This window comes from Pezoporus occidentalis, unplaced genomic scaffold (assembly GCF_034315485.1).
Source record: "Pezoporus occidentalis ecotype Australia unplaced genomic scaffold, CSIRO_AGI_Poc_V1 ctg24, whole genome shotgun sequence".
Taxonomy (NCBI): domain Eukaryota; kingdom Metazoa; phylum Chordata; class Aves; order Psittaciformes; family Psittacidae; genus Pezoporus; species Pezoporus occidentalis.
The window spans coordinates 478,022-503,880 of record NW_026914285.1 but is presented as its reverse complement, the minus strand read 5'-3'; the positions used below and the strand labels follow the sequence as shown (position 1 = coordinate 503,880).

Genomic DNA, 25,859 nt, shown 5'->3' with positions numbered 1-25,859 from the left:
TACATGCTTCAAACATTCATTTCAACAGCTTTTGGGTTGACAGGAGGCTTGAGCTTGTGTGAAAGCGAGATGAGTGTACTTCTGTAAGAAACAGGACTTCTCATTTCATGTGTCCTCATTGCAGTTTTCTTCTTTCAGTGGGATTTCTGTTCAGTTAGCAAAGCCAATGAGGAGCTCCCTCAACTTGGGGAATCAAGTTGCAATGTGGAGGTTTTTTTTATTTAGCAGTCCTAGGTTAAATAATCTTTGCCAGCTAAAATAAGACCCATATCTTTTTTTCAAAAAGGTGGGTTTCTAAGTGCTTGAGTTCTGCTGAGCGACCAAAGGAGAGATTCCACAGATAATCTTAACATTTCAGTGTGGTCTCATGAAATTATATCTGCAACTCTTTCCCCCTCCAAAGGGTCAGTACATCATTGCGTCCTAGCTGACGGGTTTTTGGAAGGCTTACAAAAATAACTCTGTTACAGTCACTGAAACGTGACTGACTCACTTGGAAATAAAACCTGTGCTAGGGAACCATAGGAAACAGATGAGCTATGGTGTCACAGATTTCGGATACGCTTTTTAGTCTCTCTTTGCACTTCAAAAGCATTATGTAATTTTCAGAATGAATCAATGAGTTACGCATATATGGAGAAAGCTAAACCAGAAAGGTTAGTTGCTTGAGAGCAAAACTGAAAAAAGCAATAATCCTTTTCTCCTTAGCCCCACAGTAGATACATTTGATGGTGTTATGGCTTGTTCCCGTCCTTCTTGTTCCAAGGGAGGTGTATGTCTCTCAGTCTACAATGGCTGTACTTCCACAGCCATGAGTGGGGCTGGCTCCCCTTTGAGCAGGGGTGCTGTGGTCAGAGTCTTAATGAGCCCTAGGGACCTCAAACCCCTGCACAGGAGAATCAAATTACGGTCTTGCAGGGGAAAATGGTGATAAATATTTCACTCCAGCAGTTGTTTGTGCTTTCAGTGCTCCTCAAAAAATAAGGATTAATAAAACAGCAGAAGACTGGCATATTTAGGTCTTGGTTTGCCTCATTTTAAAGTATCTCAGTGGCACAGTAACTGCTTCTGAAAGCTCCAATATCACTTGGACAATCAGTGCTCAGAGAGAGGAGCTTTATGTTTCCTCCAGTGTTAAAGGACAAGAGCTACCTGCCTAGCTGGTGAATGTGATTAATTGTCACTTGTCTGTAGTAGAGGAGTTATGGTCTGCTGGCTTTTCATACTGGCTTGTCTGCCTTGCCTCTCCTACAAGGCTATGAAAATGAGAGGAGGAGAGGCTACTGCAGAATTTATCATTATGATGCTGATATAAAGTGAAATGCGTGAGTATAAATATGCTTCTTTTTAAACTGATCTGCATCTACAAATAAGCAGATTACAATAAAGTATGGGGTAAATGTCTTAATTTTTTCACGCATAAGAGTAGTCATGAAAAGCAGATCAGTTTCCAAAACTACTGTTTTGCCAAATGCAATATTTATATATATATACCAGTGTAGATCCAGCACTGACATTGTAACAGCAATTGAACAAAATCTTTGTCTTTTAATACCAGTGTTTATTATTTGTACTCTCAATAGCTGCTCAAGACATGACTTGTTGATGGGTATTCATCAGGTTTTGTTTAAAAATATTATGTTCTATATTGTCCCTGAGATGTGGGCTGTGAAATTTGCTTCTTAAAAACAGTAGGGCTGCCATGTTACTAAAAATCTTTTTTTTTGATGTTTTGTATAAAACTCATGTAAAAATCATTCTGTTTAAAAGAAGCTAGTGATTTGCTATTTGAAAATAAGACAACAACCGTTCAAAAGACTCTTGCCTCATCATCACATGCAGTTCTTCCTTTTGCTGCTTATTTAAGTACAGAAAAGTCCCAATTTTTATACTTACTAAGTACCTGGATTATACCCCTAAAAGTCAAAGTCTAAACCTATATCCAGAAAACGATGACAGTTATCATCCTCTTTTTATTTGGGGGTGGGGGGAAGATACGATTGTAGCAAGGCATTTTAACACCAGAGCTGGGATCCCCATCAGGTCTCACCTACTCCAAACATTTCTCCTGCTCTTCATTTTTATATTATTATTATTTTCTTCTGTGTGTCCTTCTTAGCAGTGTCTCCTGACAGCCCAGCTGGTACTATTCATAATTGGCAGGCCATTCAGGGCTTAGGCAAAAATAGCTATAAATTAAAACACGACTGACTGACCACTCTCTCCCCTGCCTTGCACCTTCTGTAGACACTTCCATGTGTGGAAATTGAGTGGGGAATTAGAATAATTTTGATCTAGTAAGGTTTTATACATGCTCTGCAGGGTCATAAGAGGCTACAGAACATATATGACTGGCATTGTATAGACTCAAAACCAATAATTCACATTACAGCTTGTGTGATAGTTCTTCCTTTGGTTCATACTTTCCACTTTTGCTGTATTTCATTCATTTTAACTTTTTATTATCATATTAATACATCAATCTTATTTTTATTCTGTCCTAAAGGGATCCTATCATGAAAGTTTAAGATTAGGTATGTTATTACTGTATCTGCTGAACATTAGGAGCCTGATTATTCTAGATAGTGATATCTGGAGAGTATACTGACAATTTTAGATAGTGATTTACCTAGATAGTGAATTGGAATTAAAAGAGGGATGGGCAGTGTCAAGCTATTACAATCTCTATAACAACAGCTCTGGAAACCTCAGCAATGATTTAGTAAGAAAAAATGCTCTAAAAGCATTTACAAAAATAAAATATCCAAAGTTTACAATGGTCCCTATCTGTAACAAGGTTGATTAATAAAATAGTTTTGAACTGCTAACTATTAAGGTGAAAGACTAATAATTAGTCTGTGTAATTAACAGCCAACTTTCAGAACTGACCTTATAGCCATTTTTTTTTTTGTTTTGGAAAGGGTGATGGGCAGAGGGAGAAGGCTGTCTGAGCAATCCACCTATCCTCACTACACAGACACATACTGTGAGGTGTGAACCCCACAACTGGTACTGCACCTCAGGCGGAAAGAGAATCTGACATGTACGTGTGTTCATATTAAATGAATGGAAGGCATGCTGAGGTTTGAACTGATCTAAATCGTCTCCTCCTCTGAAAAATTAAATGTTCTGGGAAAGATTTGGCATGATTTTGGCCTGGTTTTTTTGATTGTGTGGTGTTTAGATTCTGTACCCAGTTAAAGGGGTGATTCTTTTTGTAGCAGAATGTTTACAAAGAAGTCTGTGCCTAATGTTCTGGTCTAGCATCTGTAAACGGCATTGAAGATCTCAGAAGTCTACATTTTGATAGCACGTTAACACTAATGGCTTTCCTTAGAGCAGGCATCCAATTTTTCTTAAATCCTTTTAGGTCCAGTTGACCCAGAAGAAGGAATTCTTAGCAGGAATTTTCCATTTCTCCTGAATCCAACCATTGTACAAACAAAGTGAACAACTCAGCCCTTATGAGTAAATTACTGTGTTTGGTATTTCAAACTTCAGCAACTGCAAGATGCGCAGCCAGATTTGTTTTAATTCTCCCCTCTCCCAGGAACTGTTGCTCAGAGAAGAGTTTCTGGGATGAGTTCTGACCAGCTGTTATCAGAGCTTTCTGTCTTTACATATACTCTTTTTCATGCAAGCTTGCTGGTGTATTTGTTACATTCACAGGGTAATTGCTGTTCTGTACAGCATGGAGACCTTGATCTGCCACTGAAGAACTGCAATTCCTGTGTGGAAGGTAAAAGCTGTTTTTTGAAGGCTGCCGTAAGGCTCCTATTCTTGCAGAAGGTAATGGATTTCAAAGCCGCAAGGAAAGCTGTCAGTAGGATCAGACTGAATATTGCCCTTAGGCACATAGATATCTTTTTATTTTTTTTTTTTTTATTCTTCTTCCTTCTCAATTAATTAATACAGACTAAAGCTTCTCAAACCTTGGAACATTAGGTATATCCTCGAAGTGGATTTGCTGGCAGAGGCTGGTGTGTAGCATCAAAGATGCATAATAGATTTATTACTGCAAGGACCAGCCTCAAAGAACCGAGAGTCATATCACAATGAAGAAGTCGATGGTGATTTTTGATTTGTTGTGCAATCTATTTTGAATGCCCATCAGAGCTCTGCTGGAACTGATTTTGCTGAGCAGAGCTTAATGCACAGTTGACTGGCTTATCACAAAGTTGAAGGTATATATTCTATGTGTGGGTTATTTTGAATTGAAAGCCCATTTCAGCATGTTAGCTTCACACGCTTTTTTTTGTTGCATGAGTGGACAGAATTTGAAAATGTGTGCTTTCTAGATGAGAGAAGGGAGTTTAGGTGTGTTTGGCAGTAATTCTTTTAGTTCTCTGAAGAGTATACTGAGTATGATAGCGGGTTTGGACTGAAAAAAAAGGTGAAGAAAGAACTGGTGTTTTGCAGTGTTCTGCTGTAAAGCTGATGGCTGACTTGTTTGGGGACTTCGCTTCCTTTCACTGTTTCTGATGCTGGGGAAACAGACTTAGGCTCTCTCTAGGTTTGTGCTTGGTGTGCAAGCACACAGCAACACATCGACAAGCACCTGTAATCCAAGTACTTGACAGGGTAAACCAGAAAGAAAGGAAACCATACAACCTGAAAAGCTGTCACAGAGGGATGTGAGAAAATGGATGGGCTAGAGGAATTGGAAGGAAATTACTCCTATGTGTTTCTCATTACCACATTCTTCTGCCTTTTCTATTATTTTAATGGCTTGCTCTTGGTCCTGGTGAGGCTGCTGTCTCGGCTCCTGTGCTTTCGCTTTTCCTGCATGCTAAGGTGTTTGCTGAAACAAGGTTAAGAGCATGAGAGATGGGAAAAATATGTGCATATTGTTTGGTAGTGGGTGAATACCTGACTCCAGGTGAGCCACCTTCAAGACTCATCAGACTGCTGCCACACCTGAACTAATTAGCCTCAGAGAGAGATTTTTATTTATTGTGAGGAAGCCCCCAGAAGTTGCCCTAAGAAGAGTTTAAATCATTCAGGTAACCCCTTTCTCATGCCCATTTTCTGTTAATATTATTGTCATCTTCATTCTCTATTTAATACTGAGAGCAAACTGATCATTGTAGCTTTTGTAAAGGGTTGGTGTGATCAGTTTTTCTAGGTTAAAATATTTATGATGTTTTTACCACAGCCTTAGAAACAGGAAAAGCCAGCCTAAAGACAGAAGAGAGATACTAATTAGAGAATGATAGAAATACAAATTTGAAGCAGCCACAGTAAGGCAGAGAGTTTAAACAAAAGAGCGTCCCTTTTATTACAACCTAAGATTTAATTATATATCCTAAGTCTTCTATTATATCCTAAGTTTAATTGCATAAAGCAGGACATGGGAAAAACTAAGCCTTCACAGCCATATCTGGTGGAAACTCCAGAATGAGATTACCATTAGAGGAGAAAGTAGGAAGCAAGCCCTTGTGAGGAGAACGTTAGAGAGATCAGGATGTTCTAACTTGGCCAAGGGAAGATGAGGAGAACCTGGAGCTCCTGCCACCAAGGAATGGGACAGAATAAGCTGGTGAGTGCAGGCTAGAGCTCAATGTCCCCTGAAGTAGCCGAGAGAAAAGCTGACAGTGAAGTATGATCTGGTGATGTGTTATGTTGTTTTATCATTTTAAAAGATGTTTAACTCTGCATTGGTGGTGTATATTTGTAACTGGATGGCTCAACAGTCTCCCAGATTGTTTGCCAGCCACCATGAATGGTGTTTTACTAAGTGTATATTCAAAGAAATGTTCTTTTGGGGGGACTGGTAGCATTGGATGCTGATCTTATAGGAGGAATAGTTTTGACAGATTATGAAAAGATGAAGAATACAACTCCTCATAACTTTTCTGCATTCTTAAGTTATATCAAGATTTCTCTATAATGTGGGGAGATTCTCTCCTGCACATGACTCCCGCCTGCAAGCTGTCTCCTGCAAACAGCATCTTTTTGCTTTGTTTCATTTCTTCCACCCTCCCCAAACTGGCCACTGAGGAGGGACATGTCCTCCCTCAGCTAGTGTACAGGGACGTGATCAGTTCTGTTAGCTGTTTTTAATTCCAGGGACTTCACCTGTTGTCCTAGTTTATTTTTCTTTGTCTCCAAATGCACTAGAATGCCGAGCTAGTCTAAATTGAGTCTATTCTTGTGAGTGTGCTAGTTAAGCCTGAATATTGAAAGCATCCCTTTTTCCTCTCAGCTTAGCACGAGCGATAAAAAGAAAAAAAATAGCCTAGATAATCATGAGGGCTTAAGCCCCCACAGTTATCAATTGAAAGTAGATTCCTCAAAGTTTCAAGAGTTAGTGTGGTTCTTCTGGGTTTGTGTGTGTATGGTTTCTGAGACAGAGTTGTGTTTTAATTACAAGTAAGTGGATTTTTTACTTATGAAGAAAAATGCACTTATCTAACCATCCTTGGTTTAGATTTCAAATTCTTGCTTCAAATCATGGGAATCCTAAAGAATTTATTAATAAAATCATGAAGTATTTTGCATAACATTATTTTCTAATTGCATTCTTTCAAAGCCTTGAGTGTTTTATCTGAAGTTACATATCCCATAATAACATGGATGCTAGTGGTCACTCTGTATTAAATATTTAATCTATCTCCAGAATATCTTAATATTTCAATGTTTAATATTACCTACCTAAATTATCTCTATAAGTAAAAAAAATTGTACTCTATTTTCCCTTTTCTATGGTTGAAGACACATAAGGACAACTAGACTTATCTCTTCAAACCTCTTTTTAAAAGCATCAGGGCCCAAGGTCATGCAAGAAGGATATGTTGGCGTCAGAAGCTAAACTGCACTTTTAGGCTTAGCAGATTACACTTCTCCTCTTCTTCAGGCTTAGATAGTGGACCTCCTTTTCCCTCAGCTGAAGTTCCTCCAAAGGGATTTGGAAAACTGTATACCACAAGCAAAGCTTCCTGTGGATGCCTTCCCTCTGCTGCTTCCAAAGAAGCTTTGGTAAAGGCTGTTTGTGGTCCCTGTGAAAGAGGTTTAGAGCAAGCTGCTGCTATGTCCTCTTAGGCTGGGTGACACAAAGCAAAGTCTGGCTGACACCTTTGAAAAACAAGAGTGTTTCCACACCTCTGCCTCCTTTGCATAATCTGTGATATCTGAATTAAGTTTCATGACATATTAACACTTTGAAGCTGAGTTAATATACTGTGTTCTATAATACATTACGTATGATTTGCACATCAATTGTGCTGGAGCATTAGCAGCCACAGACTTGAAAATGCCTCTCTCAGAGACAGAAATCCTAAATAATACTGAAACCAAATTCTGTTGGCATAATTCTATTATTTTGCATTCCTTGTCCCATTACAACATCTCTTACTTGCAAAACCTTGAACTTATGTTCAAGCCATCTAGCTTCCTCTTTTCTCCTCCATGTACTTGTCACAAAGTATCCATTCTGCTCTTTCACATCACAAATATCCCCACGGTGCTGCATGGTAATTTTAGTTTGTAACATCAGAAGTGTGAGGCTTATGTTAGCTTTGCTGAGCCTGGGCGCTACGATGTGAAAAAGCGTTAATGATGAGCATTAAAGTTTATAATAACAATATGCTAGAAAGAAGAGGAAGAAATAAAGAAAACAAACCCCACTGTAGTTTTTTTCTTCTTGTATAGTCATACTTCATGCTTCCAAATAGAGCTAAGATATAGCTTGTTTTATCAGAAATTGTCTTGTAAACTATATGTCGGTCTGACACTGGATACAGTATATATATAGGAAAATATGCAGTCAGGGGTTTGTTGATCTTAATATAACTCATCTTAAGCCTTATTACTTTGTTTCAAAATTAGACTCTTAGAACATATTAATTATGGACATATCCCTAGACAAAATGGCTGGCTGTCCATGGGGGATTTCTGCCCTTAACTCTGATAAGTGTTAATAGGAGCTATCCATGTAAATCCTAGGGGACCAAAAAGAGAAATAATTCTCTGCTAGCTATATTTTATTTTTTTTTTAGGATATAGAACAATACTGAAGTGTTCTGGGAGTGAACTGGTAGAGTGCTTGACAGTGCAAGTCTGAAACATTTTCTCTCTATGATGGATTACGGATCCGATAAACACACATTAAAATACAACTATACACAACATTGTATATTTTTAAGTAATATACAAAGCAATACTCCTTTTTGTTTGGTTGGGTGCTTTACGTTGTTGTTTTTCTTTTCTAACCTGAATTAGACAGTAGGGATTTATTTCCTCCCCCCCGGGAAGCACTTCACTGAGGAATGCTAGTATTATATGAATAATGCCTACGTGACCTGACGTTTTATGCACTAATTATCGATTTGTCATGGTTCTCCCACCTTGGATTACCTGGGAAGAAAGCATCTAGTCTGGAATTAGTAACAAGAACAATTTTCAGAGGGAGGGGGTGGCTTGTGATAGAAGCCTGATAAAGATTTTCAGGCCTGTGTTGACTAAGACTTCTGGGCTGTAGTGTAAACTCAGCATACAATAATTAAAATAGTTTTTTAGTGATAGAGAATTTACTGCATCTTTTGAGAGTTAATCCTGGTAGCTAATTATACTTAAAACGTGCTTTTTATCTCCAGATTAAATTTGCAGATATTGGATTCTGTTGTGTGTCTTCCCACTAATTTACAGTCTTCTGAAATATCTTCTTCTTGTCTAGTTGCTTAAAGATTATAATCTTCTCTTTGAAGCAAAACACATTTAGTTCAATGGCTCACTAGAAGAAGACTTTTTTTTTTCCAGACCTAAATCATTCTTATTGCTCCTCTGCACTCTTCCCAAGTTTATTCATTTTTACTTATTCATTTTAAAGGTATCATAGTTTCCCAAAGGCTTGCCTGCTTTGTTCACAGAGACATTATGGTTTGCTTGTCTTCATTCATGTTCACATCAGCGGCTGTCCCTAGCTAAGCAATTGGTACAGCTCTTCATGCCTGCTGTCACAGGGAGCAGTCTGACACCCTTGATGAACTGATGGAAAGAGCAGGCAGGTGTTATCTGAGATCCAACCTAAAGGTTTTATTGTCTAACAGCATTCAGAATCTGTAGCCAGAAATAAAGCAGGATCTATTCCAAATGATTGTGTCTATTCTTAGCAACAGCGAAATCTTATGTGCATCATGGTAGACCTGTATGATGGGAGGGCCATGTCCGGAGTTGAGGTGATCAGGCATGCAGAATGCATGCAGAATGTATGCCTTATGGTGGAGGGGCACCACAAGGGGGAGAAAGCATGATTTTCTGGATAAAGAAAAGAAAACAATGCAGTGTAACATTCTTGTAGTTGTGCCAACTGCTTTTGCAGTTGTAGGAGGGTAGTACTGTTACCCAAAATGGGAGCAACACAAAAAAAGTAATTCTGTCATTTTCTGTCAGTTTGTTCTCTGTAAACAATGTAAATCAAACTCTTGGATTAGATGAATGATGATGCTTTCAAAGCAGTGAAGGTAGTGGTTAAACAAATAGATCCAAATAAGAAAAGTCAAGGGCTTCTCACAAGTAAACTCAGGAGCTGACCATCCTCACCTAATTGCTTCTGAGTCCTGCCAGCCCAGCTTCACATAAAGGAGAGGTTTTAAAATGCTTGACTCGACTTATTCTTTTCCCTCTTATTTTTTCCAAAGTAGGTGAAAATTTCCTTTTTTGTATCATTCTGTTAATGAAAAGGAAAGAAAGGTGGGTGGGGTGAGTATATGTGTGTCTCCCCACCTCATATGGAAAGAAAAAACAAAGGCAAGAGAAAACAAGCTGAACACAGAGGCATGGAAAGAAATTCATGTTGAAAAGATGGTAGTGATGGAAAATAGGAAAAGTGTCACTGTGATCCCTCTGTCTCTGGATAATTTCTTCCAAACAGACTGTGACAAACACCTGCGGCATCTGAAGAAGAAAATATACTTCCAAGTATTTGTTTTATCCTAGTTGTATAAAAGAATTGCTCAGGAAACGTGTACTTTCTTAATCTTCTTTGCCACTCCATACTATTATGACAACTAGGACACAATGGGACAATAACAGGATCTTGCAGTACCTTTCTGTTACTAGGCTGTGTTACAGTAAATGCATATGTGCATCTTCAGCTTTAACTTCTGGTACAGAAATGATTTAAGCATTTTATGTAGCTCTTCTCCTGAGGAGAATAAAAACTTCTCTTGAGGTTTACATTTGGTCCTTGTTTAGGCAGGCTTCTGTTCCAGACCAAAGTCTTATTTTAGTGAGGTCTAAGAAACAGATAGTGCACAAATACACCCAGGGCTTGAACACCTCTACGAATTTGCTGTGCTATGTGCATATTTTATAGTGAAATACTCAGATGCCAAGCATTGACACTTCTCCAAAGTAAAAGCAGTAGCAAAAAGCTGTACAATTTCAAAACATCCCATGACAGTTTTGTAAAGTATGGCTTTTTATTGTGAGTGGGCTGACACTTTCCTACTATTTTATTTATTTGATTTGTTGAATAAGGTTGAATTTTGCCGCCAGCTGAGTTATTGTGGTACCACCTCAAGAAGTGAATTCTGCAAAGATAGGCTTCAGAATATTGCCTGATTTCTGAAATCAGCTCCGGTTATTACAACTGAGTTGCTCAGAAGAGAGTACATGACAACTACCCGCAGTATTCAGAAGGTGCATTAAGTCTAACTTTGGTTTTGTTGGGCTTTTTTTAAGCTTTTAAATAGTTAATATAATCCCATCAAATCAGGCGGTGGGTTTTAATTTTTTGGTAGAGGAAGGTGGAAAAATCCCCTCACACCATGCTTTAAAGCTCCATTAACAAAGACCTTTACTCAAGGAGGAGATGTTAACTAGTAATGAAACAAAGTCTCTGTTATAGAGATTAAATGTGCGTGTGTCTAAGTACAAAGTTCATGTTGCAAAGTGCAGCTGTTTCTCTGCTCATAACCCTGCAGCAGCCCCAGAGCCCCAGGTTCAAAGTCTGCCTGCTTTCCTGTCACAGAGCTGACCAGGGCAAGGTCTGGCCGAAGTTCAGAGTTCAGTGTCGGAAGGCTTGCCGGCTGTCTGCTGTGCTATCTGACGCAGTTGGGATAAGCAATAGTTGGCTTAAGATTACCAGTACAAACAACAAAAACTTCCCGTTCTCTGTTCTGGTGTGTCAGATGTGTCCTTTCATTAAAGAAGGAACATTTTGGAAGGAGCCACTGAATTGTTCAGAAATAACGTGCTGAATAATAGAGCAACCTAACCAAAGCCCACTGAAGGAAGGCACTGACTAGTAAAATAATGCCTGCAGGAAATACTGCCTGTTTGCATTCTCCTTCCTCCTGCGATTTATTTAAATGAGGAAAAATTATGTAAAAGAACTAATTCTAGATATAAAAAGAGATGAAACTGAACTATTCTTCTTTTAAGGAAAAAAAAAAAAGATGAACAAAACTAGTCCATGTGTTTCCTTTGTGTGACAATAATGGGGTTCCACACTGTGAGGGTGAAGAGAACTTAGTACGCCTGGATATCCTTTCAAATCCTCCTTTTTTTCCTCCTTCAAAGCCTTTTTACCAAGCTAACCCCAACTTTCTTGTTGCAAACCCCACCTGTGCAGCTTTTTTGATTAGCTGTGGTCATATCAAAGGCTGCTGTACCCAAGCACAGACCCTGACCGATGGCTGAGAGCAAAGGCTGGTATAAACACCCTTGGAGGAATTTATATTTTGGGCAATGCTGTAGCTGTATTACAGACAGAGAAAAGTTTCCTATCTGTTGCCACATCCTTTCTCAAGGAAAGGATGGTAAACCGTGGGTGGTAAACCGAGTCATCAATGCTCAGTGCCCACAGTATGCCACAGGTCTGGGTAGACTGCTGGCATCTCATTTCACTGAAAGAAACATGGGTATGCAGAAAACTTTCTCAGACATCAAAGGTCCTTTTGTGTTACAGCTTCTTTTTCTTTGGGTTCCGTAAATTTAATCATTGAGAGCCACAACCGAAAACAGGATGCAAGAAAAGACTCTAGTAGCCAAAAATATGAGTACTGAACCAAGAGATTTGTGTGTTTATATATGATGATTTTTTTCTTTCCTGCAAACATCCCTGAGTCCACCAAACAGAAACCTTCCTCTGATGGGTCAGTCCTATGCTTTGGTTATTACCACAGGCCTTACCTTCCACTTTTGAGTGTACTTGAGAAGCTAACAAAGACCCCTCAGTGAATACATCAGACGGTGATGTATACAGGTTCAGATAGGCACATGACCTACTTAGTGCTCAGAAGAAAAAAAAAAAAGGAAGAAAAAAAGGTCCAGCCAAAGTCCAAAGATCCAAAACAATGTGTTATAATGGCTGAGCCCTTCCTGGGAGGACATGAGGAAGGAGAAATAACAGGACGTGCACCTTGCAATGTTCCATTCCTGTCCTGGACTTTGGAAACTCAGGAACATCTGGAGTTTTTTCTATTTGGTGTTTCCGTGTCACTGTAGTGAACAGATCAAGTCATTGAGATTAGCAGTTAAGCACTGACACTGGCAGTGCATATACATAATTATTTAATTTGGTCTGCACTGATGCAAATCCCTGACATAGCAGCACCTGTGAGTAACAATTTCTGTTGCTCTCTCTGCTGAAGCTCCTCCTGAGGCTGGGGCATCTCTGCTAGACGCATTACACTTGAGCTTCAAATCTTTGTTACCTAAGAAACTCTGACTAGTGCCACTTCTCTCCCCAGCACTGTAAGATGCTGAAAACATATAAATGGGTGAGGAGAGGATGATGAAATTAACAGATGTAAAGCATGTACATTGCTTACTGTACTGACAGAAGTCCTTCAGATGATACAACTCTGCTGGGCAGTAACTACAGGTCTGAGCCTTGGCTTGCCTTACCCAAAAAGATGCCCCTGTAAAGATATTACCTACTGTGTGAAGTGGGCTTCTTTAATTCCTTTCTCTTGGCATTGACCATACATCAATATATTTGTAGGGGAAGGTACAATTGGAGGAAGGAGAATAGTTCCTACAGCCTTAAGGTTAGTAAGGTTGCATGGGTTAAGGTAGTAGGCTGAAGTTCAGGCACATAGTCCAAATGAAGCAAAAGAGGAACTTGGACCAGGTTTGCAAGGTAGCAGCTATTCTGATTGTTGGCTCTGTTGAAGTAGATAAGTGAATATCTGTACCTCTCTTTCTTGCCTTCCCCTCCCCCTGTTCTCATGACAGTCTGTCACTTGGCTTCAGTTAGAAATACAATAAACTGAAAAATTACTTGCAGGTCAATCCTTTTCCTTTCCATTTTCCCTTTCCCTTTTCATCTGGGTGTATCTGCTTTTGTTTAAAATTACTTATTTTCTTTTTCAGCTGATAGCTTGAGAATCATCCCACCTGATGCCTACTTGACCAAAGAACCAGATCCTGCACTAGGGCTGTGCTGATACTACTTGGCTGCAGACCTACTGGGATCCTAGCACTGAGAGAGACCTAACAGGTAAGTAAAAATCAGAGTTTATTTGATGGGCTGAGGGCCTTAGAACAGTGCTCTGCCATCTGCCCCCTCTGAAAGAAAAAAAAAGTGTCAGGAAAAGGGTGTGCACATGCAGATATTATTTGCAAGAATTTTTATCTTGAAACTAATATTCTTCCACTAAGAATCTGTGCCTGTGAATTGTTTTCTTCTCAGTTCACACAACCTCCAGCTCCCATTTTTGTACCCTTTCAGGTAAGGCCTCCTTCTATCTAGCTTCTCTCTTCTCATTCAAATTCAGATGTCATACGAAAGTATTGAGGAACTTCTTTTGGTAAGAATACTGGAAGAAAAAAACTAGAATAATCTGAAATAGGCTTGTTCCAGCTGTCCTTGGGCTGGGTTTTCATTTGTTTCTGATTTGTTTGTTTGTTTTGCTCTCCACTTCAGATTTTATTTTTTCCTGCATGTCTTTTGCATTAAGCCTTGTTCACACTGAAGAAGTAGAGTAAGAGGGCTTGTCTGAAGCTAAAGTTTCATGGATTTCTTCTCCTAGCAAATTCTCCACCACTCTTTCTTTCTTCCTAATGCATACTGGGTTACATCAATAAGATGCACAGATACTCAGAATGCTCAGTAAAACATCTATTATTTTGCATCATATTTAGTAGACCTGTTAGTAGAACTGTTTGTGCAGTAAGACTTTTAGTTGTATGATTTAATCTTAAAAATCATATTTCAAATAAAAGAAAATTGTATACAAGGTAAATATTAAAAGCAGAAGAGATATCTGGATAGCTCATTACTTTATATGTCAGTAATACCGAAACTAGCACAACTTCAAGTAGTGGCACATGACACAAAATTAGAATGAAAGGGCAAATTAAAATGAAGTTATTTTTATATGTATACATACATTTGCTATGTAAGGGCACTGAAAAACTTCTTCAGAAGAGTTGGTCAAGCAGTAATGTTTTTTCTTTCCATCCATCCAGGTTAAATCTTTCACTGGCAAGAACCTCAGGTTTTTGCACTTCAGTCCTATAGCATGCCCACCTTACGTAAAATGTTTGAAAGTCTGCTTTTCTAAGAAAAAACTCAGTAAAATCATCAAATTTGTTGACAACCTATTAATTATGGCATAATATTGGCGAAAGGTTTAAGTCTGTATTATGAAAGCACCTTGTTCCTTTGGTCTTTCTGTCTGACACAAGATTTCATATGAAAACACAGATTTGTATTGCTTCTGCTTTAAGTGGAAGGTTCTGCATGGTTTTGTCTGTTGTCTGCATCTGCACTCTGGTTTGACATAAATAAGGATGGAGCTCTGCGGTTTCTTACGGAAATACTGGTTTTAAATTCAGAGTTCAGACTGTGGTAGAAGCTTTTGGGATCTCAGTTATCAAAAACACCTCAATAAACTGTCACATAAAGTGGTAGTGATTTAAATATTGAATGATACCTTGACTGGAAAATGAATGGACATAGAAAGATCTTCAAGAGTTAACACAGAATTTGTTTCTTGACAGTGTTTCTTTTAGCTTATTCTTCTTTTCCGTATGTCACACTCACACTCTGGGATTGATCCTCTGCTCCTGCTCTTGTTCCCCGAAGTGCTCCCTGCTTGACTAACAGTACGGACGTGGTTTTCATCTGTGGAGAATTTTCCAATTTTTTAGTCATAACTGAAAATTTATGTGCTAAGTTCAACTCAATGAATTACATGACAAGTCTGCAGCAGTGCAGACGCCATCAGGGAGACAGGGAGACTGGCCATCTGTCTTGCCAAGTATCTCAGCAATCCTAGGACAGAGCAAGCTTTCTAATGTGTGTCATACGTGACAATGAGATGTGCTGACTTTTTGATATATACGTGTACAAAGTTCCTATTAAAGATTTGTTTCCAAATGAGAGTTAGAAGCAGCTGAATATATACTGTGCTTTCCTGTCTGCTGGAGAGGAAGAAGGAAGGAAAAACATTAGGGTATTTCAGCACATTATCAGCCGTGCTGGTGGGTGGTGTGAAGATCAAATGGAGCAAGTATACTTCTCACAGCTTTTAAGGTGTGTGCCTGCATGTGTAGGGCATGTTCCATTAGTGCAACTTAAATGATCACCAGTAAGCTTTTGCTTATTTATATAAATTGAACTTGGACCTATATACTATTTTGATATATTATTCATATTTAAAAATTTTGTGCTATATTTCATGCTGAATATATAACATTGGCATGCTTTTATTTCCTGTGTTAATAAGCAGACTTGCCTCCTTGTAAGAAAATGAATTGTTTACTTTACAGACATAAAAAGAACATACTCTTTGGAAATACATATAGCATGATCTGGTCTGGCTGAGAGACTGGTAAGTTCACATTGAACAGGTGTTCAAATTATTGCTACAATTAAAATAGCTTTTGCTGAAACGTATATAAAAATCTCTGAGAATCACGCATGAAAGATTTAAAAATGTGACTGAATTTTTTATTCCTCTCTCATTTAGATAGCTCATTTTTAAATGACAGTGAAATTGTTTTGGCTTATGTGGTTTCAATTATTATTGGCTGAAGAAGTAGAGACAAGATAAAATAATTGGTTATCTTCAGTTACATGTTAAGATGTATTTATTAATTTTATCAGATAAAGATCCGTGAATTGAATATAAGCGAAAAGATTTTTTATGGTTTTCTTCTGAGCCACAAGCTTTAGGTCAATGAAACCTTGCTTTCTTTTTCAAAATAACAAATCAATTTATGAGAATGATAAAGTGTAAGTTTTCATCGTAGTCTCAGTTTGCTGAATGGACTCTAGTACTCTGGAGTATTAATGATGCAGGGCTTGCTTACTTTGACTGGTACCAGTAGCCAGTCACTGGTTGTGCATGGCTGCCCTAGGGAAACAAAGTGAGAGAGAGAAAAAAACCTGGAACACCACCTTACAAAATAAGCCAGAATCTTCCTTGTAATAAAACAATGTGGCAAAAAGACTTTAATTCCTACATTTCTTCATGTCTCTGTCTTCTGTGGAATTCAGCAAGTGACTCTGGGTACAGTCAAAGGGTCCAGCTTCTATAATGCAGTGTTGACGTTTTCACAAAATTAAGCAGATATCAACCCCCGAAATATTACCTAAATGAAAAAAAGAGATGCATGTTTTTAGTTCCATTCCTTCCTTTACATGTAATAAAGGTAGTTTTCACATAAGGAAGATAGAAACAATACTGCAATTTAAGCATCTTGCCTCTAATTGTCATTAGTTTTTACTTTTCTGTATTTATATAGCCCCCTTTTTCCCTACTTTGCCATTGACTTTAATGGCTAAGAGCTAATGCGAAGAAGATGGTTCTAAAAAAAACCCACCATCCTGTATTTCCTGAGGATCAGCTTAGTGAATCTGCCTTTGAGCTGCAAAGCCATTCCAATATTCAGGATTTTAGCCAAGGCAACAGGGAAAAACTCTTCTGTTGTGCAAAAAAATAAAAGCAGCAAAAAAACCAAGGGTCTTCTAATGATCAAGCTGAGATGATAGGACCTTGGCATATGAAAAACCCTGATGTAGTAAATCAAAGCAGGCTGTCTTGAGTGTAGTAATATTTTTATGCTAATAAATTAGTGTCATAAGTGATTTGTCAATAAGATGTAGAATATGCTACGAAGGAAGTCAGACAATATTTTTCTTTCATGTAGAAAACTAGGGTGAGGTCATAGCAAAATCCTCAACATGATTTTTTTCTAAGAAAGATGCTGGTGGTCTGACCCACTGCACAATATTTGCATATTTAAATTCTTATATGTCTAGGATATCTTACATACCTAAGCTAGATTTAGCCATTTGGAAAAGTTTAATGAGAACTGTTATAAGGAGCTGCACTGCAGTAGTAGTGGAGAACACTCCAGTCAAGGGATGTGCAACACTTTCAAAGCAGTGGCTCCAAAACTTGCTTGAGCAGATCTATGTGTGAACAGGGAGAAGTTCATGGCCCATTCTACCCTCTTCTCATAGTGATGTTTTAATTCATTCCTGCTTTTAACAGATTTGGGAGTTGCATGCTAGTACTGAATTTAAAAGTGGCATGTGGATGTAATGCATCTCGAGCTGGCAGTGTCAGCATCAGAAATGGTAGTCTCCTATTATTAATCTGCCTAACAGGTATGATACTGAGAAGGGTTTCGATCTCTCTCAACACCCAGACAGTTTGGAAGGGCAGAAGTCTGGTTTATTTGCCATACTTTTAATGGAAATTTTTTTCTGCGGCTGCAATTATCTTGATGCAACAAGATAGTTTTCTACTGGCACTTGTTTTACTACTCATTTGGATATTCTTGTAGATATGTGTAATGTATGTGAATATTAATCTTTCTTGTGCCAAGATGTTTTTAAGCTTTCTCCCTCACTCTCAGGTCAATATGTCTTTTCAAAATCACAAGCATAAAGAACGTTTAACCCAGAATCTATTGTAAGACTAACTGCAGTCGTGGTGTAGAAATGCAGAATTTTATATGCAGTCACCCTCTGCAAAAATAGGTCTACTATAGCTGGCTGTTGGGTTTGTGAAAAATGAGGGGAATTCTCTCTGCTAGTAACCATGCCAGTGGCCAATGCAGACCAGCATTGGGCTGGCAGATGGCTGTCCCATTTGCAGCATGATTAAAGCAAATACTGTATGTACTGTATGTACTGTTCACACAGATATACCAACTGCCTTATCTTCAAATTATCCTCTGCATTGCTAATTCAGGATAAGACCTTCTTCTGTAGTAATAAATCAGGTTCTTTGCAGTTTGGACCTGATTTTAAGGGGGTAGCCAGAGCATGTCAGGCAGTGACTCAGAAGCAGCTCCCTGAGGTGGAACCCCAGTTCAACTGTTTGCACGTTGTACTGTACATTCTCGGATCCACCTCTGTATTGTGCCCTGCAATTGTAATTTCTTCTTGTGGGTTTCTGATTTCAGCTTGTGATTCCTGGGCTGATACTTATTCCTATCTCTGGCTGCTGACCCTTAGTTTGACTTTCTGGTTCCTGATTTGGGCCATGAACGTTCAGCTCCTTTCCCAGTTTTGGACATGGGCCCTAACCTTTGGGCTGAATAGCCCATGCTCTAGTCTGTAATCCTAGAAGGTCACCAGGTCATCTGTAATAGACTGTACTCTATTTATTCATTATGACTGTACTCATTTATTCAATAACAAACGAAATCTAGCAGATTGTTGGTTTGTTGGTTTTTTTTTTGTGTTTTGGGGTTTTGGTTTGGTTTGTTGTTTGGTTTCGTTTCTTTTTTTTCCTATGACAACTGCAGGAATTTATTTATGGTCTTCTATTAGCATTTTGCTAGATTGCTAAATATGAACTTCTCTTTTCTGTTAGTTATCTTACAGTGCTTAACTGTCATTCTTTCTCTGGGGAGAATATAATCGTGCCTTAGTCTGTGGAGCAGGTGAACAGAACTGTTAGCATATACAGAAATTTCCAATTAGTGGCGACAAGTCTGAAAAATTGCACCAGAAAAAAACAATAGTGTCAGATTATTATGAACTTCCATTTCAGTTTTATATGAAATGTTATTAAAAATCATTGATATACTGTACACATGGTCTGCTTTTGTCTGGGAGTTCAAAATGTCATTCTGTTGTACATGACATAAGAGTGTAAGCACACACTCAAATGTGGTCACTCAGACCTGTTGCAGTCTCATGACTGAAGTGCAATGAAAATATGAGAAATAAAGTTGACTAAGTATGAAGAAAAATTTCCAGATGAAAAAGGAAGAATTGGAGTTTATAATGTGTGTTAATATTCATGCAGAAGAAGGGCCAGGTTGTTTTGACAGGAGAATATATGGAGAACGAATACAAAGCTGAGCTGTGGAAATAAGTTAATTCAGCTGATCCATATAGCTTCATAGGCAGTTATGTGGATCTGAGTGAAAATAAAACTGCTTTTGTATAAACTATATATGTTACATTGTTTATACACAAAGATTGTGTAACATAGCATTTATATACATGTGCTCCACAGAAAATAGGAATCACAAGATCTGGGTGAATTTTATTTATTTTGGGGCATCAGCTGTTCATGGATTAAAAACTCCATGTTGATGCAGTGTTTTTGCTCTGTAATGTTTTGATGGAATTATTTATCTAAAATCAAAGTAATATATGATCCATCTATCCTCCTTCTATGTCAAAATAAATGACAGTTGACAATCCAGGAAAAGCGTACTTGTTATTTTGCTTTAGCCTAAAAGCAAATTCTATTAAAGTCTACTGTTCATTGCTGTTTCATAGAAATGTGAAGCTTCCTTAATTTTAGAGCTTAATTCAAGACCTATCAATACAGAGACACTTAGATTAACCTTCTAATTAAATTATACAAACACGCTTGTTAAACCCATCTCCTGCCCTTTGACAAGAGGAACTGTCCTTTACTAGAGTAATTTTCACAGAAATACTTTTAGGGCTTTTTTTTTTTCTGCTGAAGCAGGCTAGTTGAAAAAAGGGGTAGCAGGATGCTTGTGGAATTCAGCTAATGGTGAATTTAGACTCTGCTTTCCTTAGTGCAAGTTCAGAGGATGGTGGAAGAAGCAAGTTTAGCGCATTGCTTTGGTTTGCTTCTTCCAAATAGGCCATATACGTTAATGTGATTCTATATACTTTTGTTAAACTACCTGTTCATAGAAAGAAATCCACTGAAATAAAAGAAGTGACTTCTTCAATTTGTCATTCAGGTAATATTTGTTAGTAAAAAAAGGTAGAGCAAAACTGTAGGGCACAGACACTATGTAAACTGAGAACTACTTGGTGTAGATCTCTTTAATGGAACTGACCATGAACTTGTGTGACATTCACCAAGTGTAATGACAACCTTTTTTTTTTTTCTTCCTCAAATGAATTAAAAATGGAAAGTACTTCCAGTACTTCTTGGTAAGTACCAAGAAGTCAGATCCCCTGGTACCACAGAGGCCCTTTCTTTATTAGAGGCAGATAGTTCCCATATTCATATTGGGTAGCATTTCATTTAAAATCCCACCATTACTTAAAAAGCAAGATATTAATGACAGATGTTGCCAAAGTGCTGTCTTTTAATGTGATATTGTTCGATCCAGCTGTTTTAAAATTTCAAAAAATAGAGCTTCCATTACCTTTACATCAGAGAAGACTTTAAAAGGCAAGAACATCTAATTCTTGCCTACTCTCCCTTGGTTGCCAATTGCTTTTCTTAAATCTTCAGCATTTACTTCTCAGTTAATCCTCCTGCTTCACTTTAAATAATTTCTCTGATTCCTTGATATCCACACACTGCAGTTAGTTATATATAGATATTTTTCATACCACCCCCATCCACTTAGCTGGTGAGTAGACAACTAATATGTCCTTGGCACTTTTAATTTTACCTCATAAATCAATCATTGTAGCTCCAAAATCAGTTACTTTTTGATTTTTTTCTTAAACCATCATTCAATACAAAGAGTCCACTATGCATGTCTGTGAACAATATATTGTGTGGTTTAAAATCATAAACAACATTGCACAATTAACTTCCTAAAATTGTTCACTTTGAAAATTGTACAATTTCTATAATATTATCTACAAGATTACAGGATTAAACCAGGCACTGTCGCTCTGAATTGTCACTGATAAAGTAGATGCCTCTTGAATGTGCAATTATGATAGAAAGAAAGTATATTCTTTGTTACAAATTTATTCCTCTAAGTACTTTTTCAAAGGTTTTCACCTTGTTTTGCATCGCGCTAATGGCGTAAGTCAAGATTATTTCAGTGAATGGCTTTATTAATATAAAGAAGTACTATTAAGGATTTTTTTAGAACTAGATAAAAAATAGATTGTTCACTGCTGTATTGTCTATCAGGTTGCTTAAAAACAAATATAAAAATTACTTCTCTACTGACTGTGCTCTTTTGCTCTTGGCAAAAACTGTTCTTTTTGGGCGGGGAGGATAGAGATAAAATGAAACGAATAGCAGGATCTACAAGGAAAGAGAATAGAAACCAAAATCAAAAGGAAACAAGTTTATATGTTGACAATTATTTGTTCCAAGCTGCAGACTTAACTAAGATCCACAGGCTAGACAGAGTGCTAATGTCTCTAATGGAAGTATTCCTTCTGCATTACAGCACGCTTAGATAAGGCAGAAAAATTGCTGAAAAGGGCATTACCTACTTTCAAATCTAGGAAACTGAAGTGCAGAGCAACAAAGCAATTTGTCCAGTATTACAGAAGTCAGTAGGAGAATCGTGAGTGTAAGCTCCTACCTCCCATCTGAACTGATCTACAAGACCATATTTATTCTGTAATCTGTCTTTATGCTCTTAATCTATTTAATCTTCCTCTCATACCAATTTTCAGAAGTGTGTCTCCACAGAGAACTCCAGCTTGAGAAATGTTTCTGCAGATGAACCACAAGGTTTTATAGTAACACTATATAATCATTACATGGGAGGTACTCGGTGTTAAAATGGTGCAAATTGCCATTAGATGTGAATCAAGGGAAGTAAGGTTGGCTATCTGCTCATTGCTGCCTTTCCATCGTTCACTGCCAACAGCAGCCACTCCTACGGCATTACATAATGCTACATGTTTAGCCAGATTGCCCGCTTCTGCTGAGGGGGGGACAACGGGACGGGGGGATGACACGGGATAGGGGGACACCCAACAAATGCACACTCCTCATCACCTTTCTGCTGTGATGGGGAGGGAAAACCCAAGGAGACTCGGAGTAAGGCAGTGCCACAGAACTGTGGTGCTTGTGCTCCCCTTCTCAGCGATGCTGCGAAGGAAAGGCTGTACACCAGCTCCTTCCTTAGCTTTCCTCATGCCTGTAATTCATAGAATCATAGAGTGGTTTGAGTTGGAAAGGAGCTTAAGATCATCCAGTTCCAATCCCCCTGCCATGGGCAAGGTCACCTTTCACTAACTAGGTTGCTCCAAGCCCCATCTAACCTGGCCTTGAGCACTGCCAGGGATGGGGTATTCACCACTTCTTTGGGCAACCTGTGCCAGCACCTCACCACTCTCATAGTAAAGAATTTCTTCCTTGTAGCTGACCTGAATCTCTCCTCTTTAAGTCTGAACCTGTTACCCCTTGTCCTACTGCTGCAGTCCCTGACGAAGAGTCCTTCTCTAGCATCCTTATAGGCCCCCTTCAGATACCGGAAGGCTGCTATGAGATCTCCAAGCAGCCTTCTCTTCTCCAGGCTCAACAGTCCCAGTTCCTCAGCTTGACTTTGTATGGGAGGTTCTCCAGCCCCCTTATCACCCTTGTGGTCCTATTTTATTCCTCTATGAACAATGGGGATGGGTTAGCAGGCCTTCTTGTCATCTGGATATTCGCACATGAGGGCTGAATCCAGTGTCTTGCAGCCTTCCTTAACCTTTGCTGCACAAAATAAAATCGGGGGGGGGGGGGGAGGAGGGTGGGATGGGGTGGAAATTATCCTGTGGCTTAAAGTTGCAGTGTAGAAATACATTGAAAGAAAAGCCCAGGTGTGGAGTTAATGGATTTGGTACCCTATGGCTCAAAGTAAACCACAGCCACTAACTATTGAGCATGGTGTACAAATTATTTCACAAGTTATTTGTTTAAACTGAAGATTCCACCACTGCTAAATTATACTGTATGTGAAATTCTGAATCTGCTAGTTACACATTTATAAGAGAGCATTATATAGAATATAGGCCTATTAATTTTACAGTCTAATTTCTGATTAGATTTTACAGCACCTCTGATGAACTGCATGTATTTTACCCATTAAAAATGATGACAATTCAGTTCTGTCATTTTAAGTGGAATTAAAGCCAGTATTGCCAAGTATGATAATATCCTATGAAAAAAAATGAACCAACACTTATACATATATAGCTATTAAAAAAATAATATCCCAGCACCATGTTATTTCTGTGTAGGAAAAAATCACTTGGCAAGAAAGTGGCACTAACTGTTACTTGTTAGTGCTGTCAGGAGCCTGTGGTTGTGACAGCTGAAATAAACAGAAATTCTCCATTCAGGAGAGCAGATTAAGTAGTGTTTTGTAGCACAGCTGTATAATGTGTCTGTTGGTTATTAAAAGAGCCTGCTAGAGCTGGTTAAGGAAAAGCTTAAAGTAAACTGTTTTCTATCAAAAAATAGTTTTGTTAAAACCCAAAATCTCTACAACATCTACACCTTGGCTTAGAGGAAACTAAAGTAAGTGGAATTTTTTGAGAGGAAAAAAAAAACAACATTGAAACAGTCTGTTCTTAACCTCTTTTTAGATGCAAGCTGAATACACGCCCCAGAACAAAAACTGGATATGTTGTAATATGAAAATAAAATCTCCATTTTCTTTTTTAGTGACAATTTTAAATGCAGGGAAGGGGGTTATTCTGCTTTTAAATGAAGCCAGATTCTGAAAACAGACATAAAATGTCATTCCCACTTGTAACATGACTTTCCATTTGCATTTGTAGATGCAAGGTATGTATTTTAGCTCTTTTGCTACACTAATCCTGTTGACAAAAGAATGGCACATTTCCCACTAACTTTATTAGTGACAGGATTGGGCCTTGATGCAATACCTCATGTCACAGCAGCAAAACTTGTTGCCAATAGACTGTCTCAAGGGAGGAGATTTCCAGTAACTGCTCCCTGAGAACTATACTAAAAATGCAGCTTTTTTTTTTTTATGCCCAGCCATCAGGATAATGATACACTCCATCCCTAAAGAGAGGGGCACTGACTGAGCTGCATTGATGGCACCAGAGGTCCCTGCTGGCTTGTTCACTAAACAGAACTGGCAACTGACTCTGAAGATAAAAGTTCTTGACGTTTTTCCAAGCTGGTGGAATGGAGCTGAGTGACACTTAGAAATAAACAGAGGAGGGAATAGTATGATCTTGAATGACAGAAGAGCTTTCATGAAAGACTTTCATGGAGGAGATGTGGGATGTACTGTTCCAGGCTTGAGTCTAGAGGATTTGTTGACAGTTGGATAATGTGCATGTTTGCTACCTCTAATATGCAATGTAGCAAAAAACAAAGGGAAAAATTCCAAAAGAATTCTTTATTCCCATTTAAGTGATTAAAATGAAAATACAACGCTGTATCTCTTTCTTCTCTATAATTGACTCTACAAATTGCCAATCTCTTTGGAAATCTGTTAGAAGAATGTTTTCTCTCCTGACAAGGAAACGCACTTCATGCAAAACATTTCTCATTTGTCTGTTACGATAATTCATGATCTTATCCTTCATTCTCTCACTCGTTTAAGCAAATAGTAACAGTACCTTTAACCTGAGACTTCACAGGTAAAAATATTGTGGAGAGGTCCCCATTCTTCTTCTCATCTCTGATCTCAGCTAAAGCCTTTGAACATCAAAACGGCTCAGAGTTTGAGGCAAGTTCTCAAGGATTGGGTTACTAGAAATAAATTCATTACATTTCCATGTTCATATTCAACATAGACCATAACAAACATTAATATTCAAGAACAGTTTAATTTCATCACTTACAGCAATTAAAACAAGTTGCTGCTTAATCTTTTTGCTCAGTACAATGAAGCTCACTCATTCTATTGTATTGCTGTGAAAAATCCTTGACTTCTATCAGTCAAAAATAGCTTGGAAAAATTCCTGACCTAGGAACTACAAAGCAATTAGAAATGTAAAATAAATTCCCCAAACAAAGAATGTTGCCATTTTAATTACAATATCACAGTCACCTAAAAGGTTAACACTTAAAAAATGAATCTTGTACCCTCAATATATTACCTCTAAGCAATTCTCATTTTCACATTAATTTTTGTAGGCTGTCATCTAAGTTAAATACTTTTCAGCTCTGACAGTTTATCTCTATATGTATTCTCATTACAGCAGTCACTAGTGCCAAAATATTTTAATCTTCAGTATAATCCCTGTAGGACCATATTCTTAGCTACAACTTTAAGGGTTCTACAGCAGGTCTTTTTCCTTTAAAGAGTGGAACTCCTTTGTGAAGCAACCCTCGCCTTTGTAAGGACTTTCTATAAACAAGTACGTTTTGCAGTCTGTTCTGAAATTACCTTCATTGTCAGTGACTAGATAGTCATAAACCCTTCCTTTCCCCATTACTCCCCTCCCAATTCCTGTGCTTTCGGGAAAGGTTTGAATAACATTCTGGTAGGTTTAATTTCTGGTAATTTAAAAGCCGAATCCTGGGGACAAAACTCTTGACATTTTCATACCTAAGTGTACACACCTGAGCAACCACAAGAATCAGTAATCAACTCTCAAGCAGAAACACATGTCTTCAGGAATGCCAGTAAGATGGGCTAGCAATTCTGCCATACGACTGTTGCTGAGTCAGGTTATGGTATGTTTTGTTATGGAGAATTTTCACTGGCTTCAGTAGCACCACCCAAGAAGTAAGGCACTTGTTTGGATACGGCTGCCTGAATCACAGAATCAT

The 25,859-nt window shown here is 38.2% G+C and overlaps 1 protein-coding gene across 9 annotated transcripts in view; it reads left to right on the top strand.

Moving 5' to 3' along the window:
• NRIP1 (nuclear receptor interacting protein 1) overlaps positions 1-25,859 on the top strand; it is a 139,353-nt gene that overhangs the window by 28,996 nt on the left and 84,498 nt on the right. For 5 of the 9 annotated variants that reach the window (XM_062622104.1, XM_062622100.1, XM_062622105.1 and 2 more), the window contains 2 exons: positions 2,922-3,043; positions 13,321-13,447. The gene's annotated coding sequence lies outside the window, so the exon portion shown is untranslated. The remainder of the gene's footprint in view (positions 1-2,921; positions 3,044-13,320; positions 13,448-25,859) is intronic. The other 4 variants (XM_062622102.1, XM_062622101.1, XM_062622103.1 and 1 more) reach the window with 1 other exon arrangement.